Source organism: Pseudopodoces humilis, chromosome 5 (genome assembly GCF_049639895.1).
Source record: "Pseudopodoces humilis isolate 2021_Gansu_Grassland_sample_001 chromosome 5, ASM4963989v1, whole genome shotgun sequence".
In the NCBI taxonomy this organism is placed as follows: Eukaryota; Metazoa; Chordata; class Aves; order Passeriformes; family Paridae; genus Pseudopodoces; species Pseudopodoces humilis.
Window position 1 is genome coordinate 52,039,304 of NC_142204.1, and position 14,637 is coordinate 52,053,940.

The 14,637-nt window shown below is 38.8% G+C and overlaps 1 protein-coding gene across 4 annotated transcripts in view; it reads left to right on the forward strand.

The window, feature by feature from the left end:
* The first annotated feature begins 1,207 nt into the window (after positions 1-1,207).
* Positions 1,208-14,637, forward strand: part of LOC102111253 (hyaluronidase) — a 35,590-nt gene continuing 22,160 nt past the window's right edge. For 2 of the 4 annotated variants that reach the window (XM_088055116.1, XM_088055113.1), the window contains exons 1-3: positions 1,282-1,327; positions 13,070-13,260; positions 13,597-13,738. The gene's annotated coding sequence lies outside the window, so the exon portion shown is untranslated. Of the gene's footprint in view, positions 1,249-1,280; positions 1,328-13,069; positions 13,261-13,596; positions 13,739-14,637 lie in introns of those variants that run through there. The other 2 variants (XM_088055114.1, XM_088055115.1) reach the window with 2 other exon arrangements.

Genomic DNA, 14,637 nt, shown 5'->3' on the forward strand with positions numbered 1-14,637 from the left:
TCTTTAGAAATTTTCGCTCCTTTCAAATAAAATTTGCTGTTTCCTCAAGAGGCTTGCTGAAGAAAACTTGCTCATTAAGATATTAATTGGAAACAGACAGAAAAGTGTTACGAATAGAGTCTCACATCTACTGAAATCTATTCCTAGAGGAATGTGATTGCCTAATTTCTCAAATAGACTTTGTAGCACTGATCAACTCATTGTATTTAAAAACATGATAATCTTTTTAATCTTTTCATTTCTCAGTGGAAGATTTGATGGTGTAGAAATGACCAAATATAACTTATCCATATTATCTCATGTTTCCTGGGAATGGACCACTTCCAAAGTAAGGTGAATTTGTCTGCTGATTGAAATATAAGAGTGACATCGCCTTTTCTTATTCCAAACTTCTTTACTGAGTATATATTTTTATTCAGTGCAGTCTAAATCTTTTTCCAGGATGACTCGAAAGAACCCAGATGTTTTCTGACTCGGTTTTCCTCGGTAACTCTGTGTCCCACGCTGGCTTCCAAGGCTCTGCTTTCTGAGCAGCTCCGCGTCCCTTCCTGTGCCATGGTGCTCCAGACGGGAGCTGCTGAGGCAGCACAGCAACAGGGTCAACAAACCAAACTCCCCTGTGTGATTAGCTACACAGCAAGAGGAAATCAGAAATGTGGCCTGTGTACCCTGACAGAGGTGGGCACCCCCTTGCTTTGCTCCTCCTTGTGAGGAGCAGAATTTGTACAGTTCCTTGGCAGCTCTGTCCCTCAGACTTCCTGGGCCTGTCAAATGGGCAGAGGTTTCATAAACGTGCTGGGGCTGCCCGAGCACCCCCAGGGCCACTGCTCTGCAGCTCTGCTTGTCAGTGGGTCACGCCAGCTCCACTAAGGAGGCCTGGTGCACAGGGTCAAGAGGAGTCAGCCAAAAACACAAACTCACTTTCAAGCCTCCACCTGTCTATCACATTTCTGACTTGTGCCGTTTCAGGAGCTTGCAGATTTTCCAATGGCTGGTTTTCATTATCTTCATATCTATGATCAGGGACTTCGGCTCTTACAAAGCACCAAATGCTTCCGTCTGCATTCCAAGGGCCCTCACCCCTCCTGATCTCAAATGCTGGGAGGAGGTTGGGATTGCTTTGTTTGCTGTGCCAAAGAGTACATGCTGTAACAAGTGAATGTGGGCATAAGTGGTGTGCCACAAACTTCACTCTGTGCCACTTAGGGAAGGACTGGAAGAACTGAATGTCTGCCAGACAGTATAAAGGTAAGGTAGCCTGGGAACAGACAGTCCTGGTAGCTCTCTCCTGCAAAGCCTTGTAAGCAGCAGATCTCATCAGAACCAGGTAAAAAGCCTCTGTATGCATTTACTTATTTTGGTTTAAGCCTGCTCCTCTCTGAGCTGGGTCATTCCTAAGTGAAGGGTGGGATTCAGGGACACCTCGCCTGGCCTTCAGCAACTGTCCCAGATGAATATGGAACTCCTGTGCACCCTGTGCCACACCTGCCAACCCTATGGAGATACCTGGGACAGGACACAATGCTTGTAATATATTGGACATAGACAAGTAAGTTATCACCCAAGTAAGTTATCACCAAGTGTTTTAAAAACCGCTTGCATTGGGTTTTTGTGGTTTTAGTCTGCATAAATTCATGTTTATAAAAGAAAACTCTGTGTCCTAATATATGGGAACACTCACAAAGACCGTTTGTTTTGCTATGCTTGCTACTAAATGCAGAATGGTAGCAACCACAATGAACCAAGATTCTTACACCTCACCTGTAGATATTACCAAATCCCTAAAATCTTCTGCTCAGATACTTCCTAGCACTCCAGACTGCTACATTCCTTCCACACAGCAGGTTTTCCTAGCAATGTCTCATCGCCACTTGACCCCTCTTGCCATCTGGCTACCTGAGGACCTATTTCACATTTATGTTTTGGTGCCATTCTCTGGAATTCTCAACTATGTGATCAGCAGATAGTGATTTGATAAGTGTCTTTTGAACATATCTTCTGAATGTCTGAGGGAGAACCAGATGATGCTGATAAACCCCAACTCTATCCCATTTTATTCAACAACTTAGTACTGTAGTTTCAGGTTTGGAAACCAATAGAGGGTCTAATAAAATAGGGAAGGTATTTGGTTGGAATTCAGGACCCTGGCTGGAATAATGTGCTGAATAGGTAGGAATGACTTGAGTTTTGTTGTACCTTTGATTTCCCCAAGGCAGCCAGACTGTTATATAGTAGAATTTTTACTGAATGTTGCTTCAGGGGGTCAGGCTGTGCTGCAGCCTGGCCCCCTGAAGCCTGGTTGTTGAGGGAGATAAGAGTGCTAATCTGGGACATGTCCATTTGTTCAGCTGACAGCAAGGCATCCATACAGAGACAGGGCTGGAGACAGGCATCTCTGCAACACCTCTGGGCAGGGACCCATAGCCCCAGGCTGGGTCGAACTGGGGTTCCTGGGACATGGGCTGGGGAGAGGTACAAAAAGGCCATCAGTGCCCTCAGGGCCACAGCAGAGAAGTGTTCCTCTTTTGTCTATCACCAAAAACATATTGAAGATGCGACCTCCAGGCATGAAAGGAACTACATCCACGAGAAACTTTGGACACTGACTTAGGTACCTTTCCTAACACTTGGGTGCAGCAGGAAGAAGTCTCAAGTTCCCTAAACCATCAGCAAGGTGCCCTATCTGGGTGTTTATCCTGAGAAAGGTGGGGCAAAGCAGTTTTCTGAAACCTACAAGTAAAACATTTAAAACCGGATCCCCTCCCTGTCAGGTGAGAACTCAGTAGGCTGTGGGCAAAGTGCTGAGTCAAGACCTGTCAGAGCTGCCCTGCCTACTGTCCTTAACATATTTTGTGACCATATGAAGTCTGTGATTCTTTTTCACCTTCAAAAATCTTCTTAATTCATCGTTTTCATGGGATCTGATGTGGAAATACTCAGCACTAATTACTCCTTATACAATTTTTTTTCCTAACTGGAATTTACATATTTTTTAAAGTATTGTCTGTCTCATTTAACCTTAGAATTGAATGGAGACAGGTCAGTAATGTAGAGAACTGGAAATACAAGGAAAATTAAGACAGACATGAGGGAACCTCCTTTCGTAACAAGCTAAGAGTAACAAAAGAATAGCTCTACCACACAGATTCTCTGCTGACAAGTTTGAAAACCCTTCCAAATCACCTAACATCTTAAGTGCACAGTCACTTCATTTTGAACACAAAGCTTCTAATATACTAATGAGCCAGAAGAAAAAAATTGAGAGCTTTACACAGAAAAAGCAAATGACTTAAAATATGCATTGCTTCCTTTGGAAAAAAAATTATCTGAACTCTGTGAGAAGTATCTACTAAAAGCTGTTTTTGAGGGTACTGAGCATAATTTCATTACTATATTGCACTATCTGTCAAATTCATTTGCATGTACACAGACAGACCTGTTATAAACATTACAGCACTGGTTGCTGCTTTTAACAGTGTTGACAGCAAGACTGTGCCTTTGATTTTCAGTGTGTATATTAATTCCCACCAGTCTGGCACTGTAAAATCTAAAATATCTCCTAACTGGCAGAAACCGGGGCTAAAATATCAAAAATAACTTAGAATTGACACATACTCAAGATGTCTTCCTACTAGTTTAATGACAATAGTAATGGTAGTGAGAGTTCAAAAATCACCTTCTTGTCTTAGGGAAACCTGCTTAGTGAAAAAAACTGATGCTGGCACGTGGACAAACTCCATCACTAGAAAATGGTAGAGCTTGATAATCTTTGCCAGCTCATTGTGTTTGCACATGTTAATGGCGATAAAGAAAGCCATGTCACTTGGAATTATTTCTATCAAGGTACTATAATTAGCTTTTAGGCAGATTTTTGGGCTGTTATTCTACCAGCCATTTTTTTATGTAAGAACACACCCTAAACCTGGGCAGGGCCTGCTGTATCCCTGTTTATCTCCACATTGAGGGGATAAATTCATTTTTACCATTAGTTCACCTACTAAGGAGCATAAAACAGCCTGTTAGACAAATCAACACAGGAAAATTTTAGAAGTGAGAATGCAAAGGGTTTCTTTTTATTGAAGTTTCACCTGTCAAAATATACCTCTTCCTTTTCCTTCTCCTAAAGAGCAGCAAAAAAAAAAGCCAAAAGTGAAACAGGTAGGATAGAAATGTGAGCAATGGCTTAGGAACTTTGTTGCTTTTTCCCTGGATTAATGTCCCACAGGGAAGGACTCCAGCCCCAGCAGGACCCCAGCTCAGGGCACCCACCAGCTGCACAGGAACAACCCACAGGAGGAGATGATCCTGCTCTTCCTGAAGGGGAGGTGTTGGTGCCCCGGCCCTTCAGAGCCAGGGCAGTGCCAGGGCTTTTGAAAGAAACCTGCAGGCAAAATGCAAAGCTTGGGGGGAAAAAATCAAAACAACTTGGAATAACTGTCAGAGATCTTTATTTTCAACTGCATTTTCCAGCACTTATGTCCTCTTATTTCCAAGGGATACCGATAACGCAATCCAGATGCTTCTCTGGCTATCACTTTAAAGAATATTCTTTTTTTTTTTTTTTAAGTCAGGAAATGACAAAATCCTTTTATAGCTGTTTCATTTCAACAAATGATTTTGCCTTCAGCTTTTTAACTTCTAAAGTTAGCTTTTAAAACTAACTAAATACAAAATGAACATGAAAAGTAATTTCAACTAACAAACAAACTTTTCTTCCCAGAGCATTTTGGTATTGTTGCAACTTTCCCTCTACTTTTCTCTGAGGTTTTATGTTAGAGAAAAAAACAAACAATTTCATTTATATGATAAATATGTTTAATTAAAAGTAGTGCCCCTTTCTAATGTGAAACAGCTTTTCTAGCAGCTTTACCTCCTGAGCTTTAAATACTAAAGTAAAAATATTCTTTGAAACATTTGCTTCTGCACCTCTGCAGAAAGTGCTTAACATTTTAAAACCTGAGATATTTAAAATGTAAATAAACAGGTGATAGGGGTATATTTTTTCTAACATTTCAGTGCAGGATCTATGTCCTGTGTTCAAGAATGTATTTTACCAATCAGCTCCAGCTGACTTAAATAGGATTCGGGCTTTGAAAAGCTTTAAATACCTAAGTGGCTCTGTGGGCCTAAACCTTACTCCCCCTGTATAGTGATAATGGAAATTCAGGGATTACAGCATTGAAAATGGGAACAAGAAATACCACTCAAATTTGAGTAAAAACTGAGGCTAAAGAAGAAGGTTCAGTAGCAGTCACTTGCACCTTTCAGCAATCCTTCCCCAAGGCCCAAAGCAAACTAAGTTTGAACTCCTAGGGAAAAGTGGAGGGTTTTCTTTCAGCCTGTCACAGTCTATGCTTCTTGCAAAAAAATTTTAAATTGGACATACAAATGGCACAAAAATGCCACATATATCCCATTCTGACCAAATTCTCTGCTCTATCCAAAATCAAGAGCAGAGAAATTACTGGAAATTGCATTTGAAAACCTCACCTAGGAAATTTGCCTGGTTCAGGAAATTTAGATGAGTTTCAGTTACAGCTGGACAGCTTTTTGCAAGATGAACAAAGCTTCTGAATATTCAGGTCCCTGAATTTCCTCTTATTGATGAAAACATTAGTTTCAATGTTTATACTTCTGCATATAAAATAAGATTTTTATACTTTAATGAGCTCTTTAAGCAAAACAGAAAGTTTAGCATGTAAAAAGGTCACAAAACCAGACACTGAATTTACTGGCTTTGGGCAGAATTGAAGGCTCTTCCCTTTGGGGCTTGAATGTTGTCAGTTTTCCACACTGAAAAGAGCAAATACTCTGAAAAACTTCTCTAAGGGTCACACGCCAGCTGTTCTTTTCTACCCCATATAAACTGCAAAACTCAACAGCATATCGCTTTCCCCCCCTATTATTGCACTTTCTATTGCTTCAGCAAAACTATTCTTCCCTCTCAATCTTCTGCTTCTTTTCTGCAAGAATTCTCTATATCCCCTATCAAAAGCCAAGTTCAGTGACAGACATTCACCCATGGGCAAACAAAGCTGCTCTGAAATTCTGCTTGGCTGAAACATATCCCTGTGAGGTGCACGAGATAATAAGGTTTTCGTTCCTGTAGTGAACCCTTTGTGTGGGGCTGCTGCACACTGTTCTGCAGGATTAAGTTACTCAAGAATACCAGAGACAGCCACAATAGCTAATGGGCTTGTAAGGTGATTTGCATAATGAAAAAATCTGTATTAATGCTAACTAATTAACTTGGAAAAATGACTTTTGAAAGAAAATGTATTCTTCCCTTTGAAAAGCAGTAAAATATGTAGAAAGTTCGTATGGTTGCTTTATTGCCAAAAGGACTGAGCATCAGGCTAAGGGTGGGGGAAAAATCACTGTGTTAGAAAATACGGTGATCTAAAACAAAAATGTAGATCAAATTGGAAAATTTTACATAGGATCCAATAGAACTGTGAATTCTTTGAGCAGAAATGTTTAAACTGTTATTTTTCATACAGAAACATCAGAGACTTCGTTATCAGCTCTGCAGGGAATTCAGTATACCTAAGCCATAGGCTGGTACAGGCAGATTTCCAAAGCTGGGGATAGCAGAGAGTGAGCACTGGGGACAGGACAGCTGGATTAATCCCTTGCACCAGGACACACGCCAGCAACTCAGTAGCAGTATTCAAGGGATTTTATATACCAGCCCCCCATCCCTCCCCTCTATAAATGTAAATCACACACTGGATTATTAATCCATACCTCTGGATTAATTGTTGCTATTTTTCTTGCAATTGTCCGCAAGGAACAAGAAAGGAGGAGCTCAAGCAGGTTTGGGATGATTCCCTTCAAAATATCTTACTCTTTGGACCCTAGAAGAGCAGGAAAACAGAGATGATTGTCTTGAGTCATTTTGTATGTGAACATGAGAAGTGTGAGTTTACCCCCTCCACTTGCCAGCTCCTCTGGAAGGGTGTGAAGGAGTGAAATTACAGGCTAGGTCACACTACATACCCTGGCTACCTGACCTGAGCATCTCGGCGTTCAACACCTGACTCACAAAAGAGAGACTGAGGGGCTTTTTGCCTTCTGCCTGCATTAGTTGTCTCTGAAATTGGTTATTTTTGGGTCCTGGGGAGCCTCATCATTGTGGTAAGGAGACTTCAGAAAGCATCCTGTCTGCCCACCCAGGGCCAGCTGGCCAGCACAGGCTGTGAAAGATGCTTGCGTGTTTCGGCTTTAGGCATTTTGCTGCCTGACACATCTCATCTTTTACTGACCTAAACTCACTTTTTTTTGCAATCACTTCAGGTCACTCACAGAAGGCCAACTCCACTTTGAAGATGGAAATGCTGTAAATGCCAAACAATCTTGTGGTTATTTACATGCAAATTTCCATTGTTATCAGTCTTTACATTATAGTAATCTAAAGGATAAGGTCAAAATTAAGCGAAAGGTCAAAAGTCAATATTTTCTGCTTGAAACTAATGTGCCATTGAAAAATATTCAACTAAACTGAGTTCAAGTAGCAAAACTGCACGTTTTTCAGATATTGGACATGTAGCCTTCAAAATGACAATGAAGTTGTTACACACTGCCTTCCTGTGGCTCCTGGAAATATTTTCAGTCCAAGTTTCAACATTAAAATCCAGTACAGCAGAGCTGTAATTCCTGTGTTCCATTTACAAAGTAATCTTCTCCCTCAACTCTTGGGAACATTCCACCATTTTCTTCACATTCTAAATCTTTGATTATCTCTAGAGGCTGGTGCTACTCATAGCACAATCAACAAAAACAAAAATGCTTTGATTTTGATGGCTCAAGGTCACGTCCTAAGGCAAGGCATTTTATAAGCAATTTTTAAAAACTGGTGATGAATGCAATAAATAAATATATTCACTGGTGCCCCTCCCACCCCTTTCCCAACAATGTACATTTCTTTGTTCTTTTGTATTAGCAACTTGTAATATTTTAGAATCTGGTTACCTTTTTTATCCTTCTGTCCTATTTCTGAATTGCTCCTTACTGCTCCTCTGCAAGGCCAAGTTTTTCTTTTCCCCAGTTATTAAAAAATTATAAGAGGGTCCTGATTATTTTCAACAAATATTTTTATTCTGCAGTATTTTACCTTGCATGAACAAATTCAGAGTTATTCTCAAGTAAAAGCAAGAAAAGATCTGTGTCTGCTCGATTTTTCCTCAGAGGCAAGAAGAGCCAGTGAATAAGTAAATTGTATTCACTGGGAATCAGAGTACATTTTCTGACTTAGTGGCAGTTCTCAGAGAATTAATTGTAGTAAATTGTTCAAGTTTCACAGGCCAGTGGGCATGGGGTAAACTTAGTGGTAACAACTAGAGAAGGGAAGATTTTTCTCCCTCAAGGAAAGGGAGATAGAGTAAAAAAATATAAAGCATCTGCTCAGTGAAAGAGTTGTATCTAGGAAAAGAAATGCTGAAAGAGCATAACAAATATCAGTGGCTAACAAAGAAGTAGCTTCATTTAACTGCAAAAAAACCCAAACAATTGAATTTGGTGTAGCGGTGGGACATCATAAGGCAGTATCCCTGCACTTGCAATATTGCACCCTGATCTGAATAGAACCCTACCTCAAAAATATGTTTAACATTATGAGCAATTTAGGGGAAAAGAATATCAACAGGAATTGAAGAGACCACTACATACATTATATATATATATATATGTTCATACACAAAAATGATAGATAGATAGATAGATAGATAGATAGATAGATAGATAGATAGAATAATTGATTATGCGATGATTCCTGGTAAAAGGAAAAAATCATAGGCTATAATAAAAATCATTGCAGGTACCAGAAAAGGGAGGGTCTGTCTTGTGTGATGTCAGAGGTTATGAATGGTCTGGTGGATATTAGAGTAAAATAAAGATTATTTTATTCAGTGGGAAATATTTGAAAAGATGTGAACTTTGGGGATATATGTACATTTTCAAAGAAGGGACCAAGTGACCTATTAAAATTTATCTCACTTGGAAGATTCTGACAAAGATATCCATGGAATGCAATGTCATTAACTTCAACATCATCAATACTTTTCAATAAAAGAAGTTAATCTTTTTCCTGTACTAAAAAAAAAAAATAAATAATTTACATGTACATTATCATTGCCTGAATTATTTTGGGTGATAACAATTGCTTATATAAAGGGCATCTTTTGGAGATCACTTGGTACAAGCAATGCTTTGACTTAACTATCTAACACAGTATGCTCTTTTGTCCTTTTTTTTCCTTTTAAGTAGGCGATTATTTGAATTTATATAAGTTTATTAATTATTAGGCTAAACATCAAGTATTCAGTTATGCAGTATCTTGGAGAAGAAATAGATGAGCCACTATACCAGACAGTTGCTGCTCCAGTGGGTCCCCAGCACATCTTCAGACTGTGCACTGGCTCTCAAATTGAGCAATTTTGTGTGATGGTATTCACACTGTCCTTTATCACATCCTGAGTAGCGCAATATAGTGCAGAAAGCGCTTCCATCTCCTAGGGAGAGAAATTACTTTTCATTTTCTGTGTGGACAACTGACTATTTAGGTCTTGAGTTCATCTACCTTACATTTTGTCTGTTAATTAGAGGCCTGCTCTCCTTAGGTACCATCTGCAGGCAACTTAGAGAGACAGGCACTTCTGCAGGGGGATTCCTCCCCCCTCACACACTGCTGAGGATTTGAGAAGGACATTCCTGCAGAGACAGTCCATGACAACTGCATTCCTAAGACAAATATCTCAGCTAAATGCCTGAAATTACCTGTAAAGGGCTCTGTGGCATCCACTTCATACAACTTCAACCATTTATGTCTATGGACTCAGTTATGTGTCCATGATTTACTGAGTCATTATTAGAGGTAGAAGGTATCTCCTGGCAAAGCTAAATCTACTAGATAGACGTTGTACAAAGATGGGATGAGTCATGCTTTAGGGGTTCCTGTTTTTTCTGCCAGTGATAGAGTGTCTGGAATAACTACCTCAGAGCAGGGACATAACTTTTAGATGGATGAGAGAAATCCAATCCTAAATGATAAAGGAAAGTATCAATTTGGCAGCTTAACAGTTATCTTCTAGCTTGCCTAGAAGGATAAAATAGGTGGCAGGATGAAAACTTCAGTGTAATGTTATGTGAGTGTCATTTGAAGTCATTAGGCTCCAATTTGCCTGAAGAGTGGGAAAATAGCTCAGTTTTCATTGCCATTAACTCAATTACTTCCAGCTGTACCACAGATTTTATGCCAGAGCACTGAACATTCACTATACAAATTTTATGTGATGAAACAGGTAGATTAGATAGTAACTGGATAGATCAGAACTAAAATTTCAAGTTAATTGTGATGTCATGATAATGGAAAAATATATATAACTATAGATACTTTGAACCCATTAAGAGAAGAGATGGGGAAAGGACTGGTGTTGTTTAAGCATGGGATAAAGATGACAGGTTAAGGAAGATTTTAATGTCCTCAATTCTTGATCATCTGAAAGGGTCTGCAGAACCCAGATTATCCCTTGCCTTCTTGTCATTTTTAAACCCTGGCAGACAGGGAGAACGTAAATGTTCCCTCATCCCTTTAAATATTTCTTCCATTTCATAACAATAAAAATTATTACCATGTTTTCCTAATAATCTCCTTTAAAGTGTCCTTCCTTCCCTCCTTCCTCCCTTCCTCCCTCCCTCCCTCCCTCCCCACCATATCATGCTGTTTCTCCTAGACTTCTATTGATTTCCATCTTGATCAGTGTCTTTGTTGTGCTACTTAGCTAATTATTTCAGCCTCAGTATAAATTTTTCCAAATGTCTCTACTCAGTCAAATCCAACATTTTTCTGGTCATTCCTTACGTGTGAGAATTATTTTTTTTTGCATACTAGGCCAGAGCTCTGGCACACCTGTAGGCCATAAAAGATGGTCTACTAAATATGGTAGGAAATGATTGTGTATCCTGAGGTATTCTGAAGTGATTTACTTATTTGGAAGTTAATTATTACTTCCATAAGTTTTTCTTAAAAAATTAGTATGCAAAAATCCCACTTTATGAAATAGAAAACTCTAACTATTGCCTAATCCATTATTAAATTCTTCTTTTATCTGGGAGTGTGTGGATTCAGAAGTAATATAACAGCAGAGAAAAAGGTTCTTCTTAACATTTTTTCTTTGCTGATAATATTTAGAATGGGATTCCTACATTTGCATGATTTCACCCGTTGCAAGATCTTTCCATTTTCCTCAGTAAAGCAATAATTTCCTTAATGTTCAGAGAATGATTTACTCTGTGTTTGCACATCACAGAAACAAGAAAGCAAAAAAACCCACCACCTAAGACAATCCTACATAAACTTTTGAGTTTTTTAATCTCTCACACTCATGTTCTGTTTGTTTCATAATGATCTGATAATAGGTTTTTGTTACCAAGTTCAAATATATGTATGGTTTGAAAAGTGAAATTGGAAATAAGTAATTTGCTCTGTTTTGTAGAGGCATTCCAGAAGACGATATATCATCTTTATATAGACAGTTTCCAAGTAAAGTCAAGAAGAAGAAACTGTAATGGTTCTCAAATGACTAGTTGAAGAGTATAAAAAAATACCCTCCAGAAATTCTGTTTCTATATTGCAAAGAATTAAGCTATTGGAAATCAAATGTAGTCTAGACATTAAATTCTCATGGAAATTGCCATTTCCTAAAGCTGTTCCTTTAGGGTCTAAAAATATTGGCTACTGCTGTCTTGAAGTGTAGTACAATTCTTATAGCATACAACAACATTTTAAGACTATGCATGATAAATAACCCATGAACGTTGTCACTGCTGCCTAGAATCACCATTTTCACTTACCATGGGTCTTCCTGAATGGATGTTGGCACTAGCCTTTATGACTCCAAGTAGTTCTTTTCATGTCTTTAACATGCAGATTGCTAGCCTGGGAAAACACTTACCTTTTCTACACTGCTTTGCAATCCAAATGAACTGCTGCTTCTGTAGCTTTCAAAAGTCATTTAAATTAGTTCCCTAAGCAGGTGAAGCAGTTCCAAGGCAGTTTATAATGAAGATTTTCTTTAAGGCTGCATTCCTGCTGTGTTAGATGTGGTAACTTACTGGTATGGGAGCTAGCAGGTAAGAAACCTCCTACCCCAGTCCCTCTGAAAAGTCTTGATTTTTTTATTTTTAATTCAAATTCAGGTAGTCATTTTTACACAGAACACTTATGGCCTACTTTAGTAGGCACTTTTCTCAGCAGGCTTAGTAAATTGGACACTTACTTTTTAAAGGTAACAGACAATAGGCTCTGTTGCTTCAAGCATTCCTTTAAACTGAGATTCTTATTTATTTAAATTATGCATAAAGTGCATAAAGGCTTTGTCAGACTGGACTTAAAATGACTTGTATTATTGTTCTCAATATGGAAATCACAAGCAAATCTTGGTCCGATGTCTCACTCCAGTAGAAACAAGTAAGAAGCATCTTCTAGTAATTTTTGCATGAGGGACAAACCACTTCTAGATAGTTCTAGTTAGAAATGGGTACTGACCTATTCCTATTTTTTTCAGAAGTGATATGTAAGCCAGTAACAGGGGAAGAAAATAAACAAAAAGAGGATTACCATGAATTTTTTGCAATACAGGGCAAATAGTGCTCATAACCTTTTAGTACCTACATTTCAAAACTTTCTTCCAGTGTACTAAGTTACAGCAAAGCCATGATGAGTTTTAACTCTCTGTGGCTTTACAAGCAGGTAGTGAAAGCAGGGGGAAAGCAGACAAGTTCTGAGTGCCCGTGAGAAAGAACAGATTTTACTCCAAGAACCCTTGGAATAAAATCCTTGAAATCAATCTGAGTCACGTTGATACATGCAAAGGTGAGTAGAACAAAAACCCTGTCAATCAACTACACTGTGGAGGACTACTGGATGGGAACAGTTTGATCAAACTATTTTTAAGATAAAATGCCAATCTGTTCTTAAAAATATAAATACTTACCAGAAACTAGTAGGGAATATAGCAGTCTTAAAAAAATTTATCTAATCCACATTGACAAGTCAAATACTATTTCTCAGAGCTAGAAATAGAATGATCTCCCTGCTCCTGCTTGCTGTGCTCCAGTAAAAGACAGCTGAAGGTGATTTTGGCCGCCCACATCTGTGCTACCTGTCTCTGCTGCACATGTAGAGATCTTCCAGCTGAGAGATGAGAGGGGATTGTAGCTCCTTCAGTCACCCCAGACACAGATGGCAGAGCTTATTTCCAGGTACTCTCCTTCTTCCTTGTTCTCATCTGCCTCCTCTGGCACAACGTGTTGTGAAGGAATAACCAGGAAACAAAGCCTCCTCTCCATGAGCCTTGTGTGTATCTTTGCTTGGGGCAGTGACAGGTTTTTGTGGTTGGAGTGGAGGCCAAGACTCTTAATCAAATATAGTTTTCCCTAGTCAGTATCATCTGTAATATTCTCTACCCTGTATTATTCCCTGTATTGATGGCTAATAAAAACATTAGTATTTTAGAAAAATTTGGGTGCAGAACATTAACATAGATTTTGCATGTCTACACATGAATAACACCCAGGTGGATTATATTTCCTTAACAGAAAAGAAATGTTCTGGTCCTTAAGACACATTCTGGTACAAAAAAACTAAAGTCTGTCATCTGAGAACAAGAAGCCAGATTTTCTGATATCCAGTGGTTCTCGTATCCTAAATGACAAGAATTAAGGAGTCCAGGAAATTCTGGTAAGTGCCTCCTGTATTCTCCAGTATTTACAATGAGAAAGTTGGTTAAGTTCCTGTTCTCTTCTGCTGTAGTGAGGATGTTTGCTTCTCTCTCTTCTTCCCAAGTGTGCTTTGAACCTGTCCACATGGAAAGGATCCCTTCCCAGATGACCACATCAGTGCACATGAATAGGCCAGTTGGCTTACTCTTGCTAAAGGCATGATTCCAAACATCCACTGTATTAAGGAATGTGGGTTCATTGGTATAAATCTGCAGAAATGCACCAGTTAATTACCTGTATTGTTTGGGATTTCACTATTGACACTTCAGGATGAGATAAGCTTCAGAGGCATCCTGTGCTACTGCTGTTCGTTTAAACTGGAGTTTGTGTTCCCAAACCTTTTTTCACTTGAGTTCTGTGAGGAAGGGTGTCTCTTTCTCTCTCTACTCATTTGTTAAAGCTGCTGTTTTCAATATGTACATGTGATAAACAGGAATATACCTTTCTTGACATAAACCTATTTCACCCAGATTGATTTTAGTTTTCACGTTGGAAGATATAACTTTAAAGTGCATTGGCACAGAATGACATAAAAGACAATGAAACATGAATGGCAATCAGGTAAATAGGAAAATTCTTATTTACTAATTTTTTTCAATGCCTATTGTCATGGTGGTTTGGCAAGGGATTAGAAAGATTTAAATATAAATTAGATCTGTCATTCTCAAAATGAAAACAAGTTAATTATTCAAAATTGTAGGGAAAAAAAAAAAAGAAAAGAAAAGGCAAAACAGCCTTCTGTGTTGCCTTTAAAAAGCTTAGATCTGAGCCCTGGAAAGAACTGAGTGCAAACCACATTGTATGAGGTCTTCCAGGGGAGAGTTATGCTGCTCATCCTAGTATTTTCTTAGCTTGCAT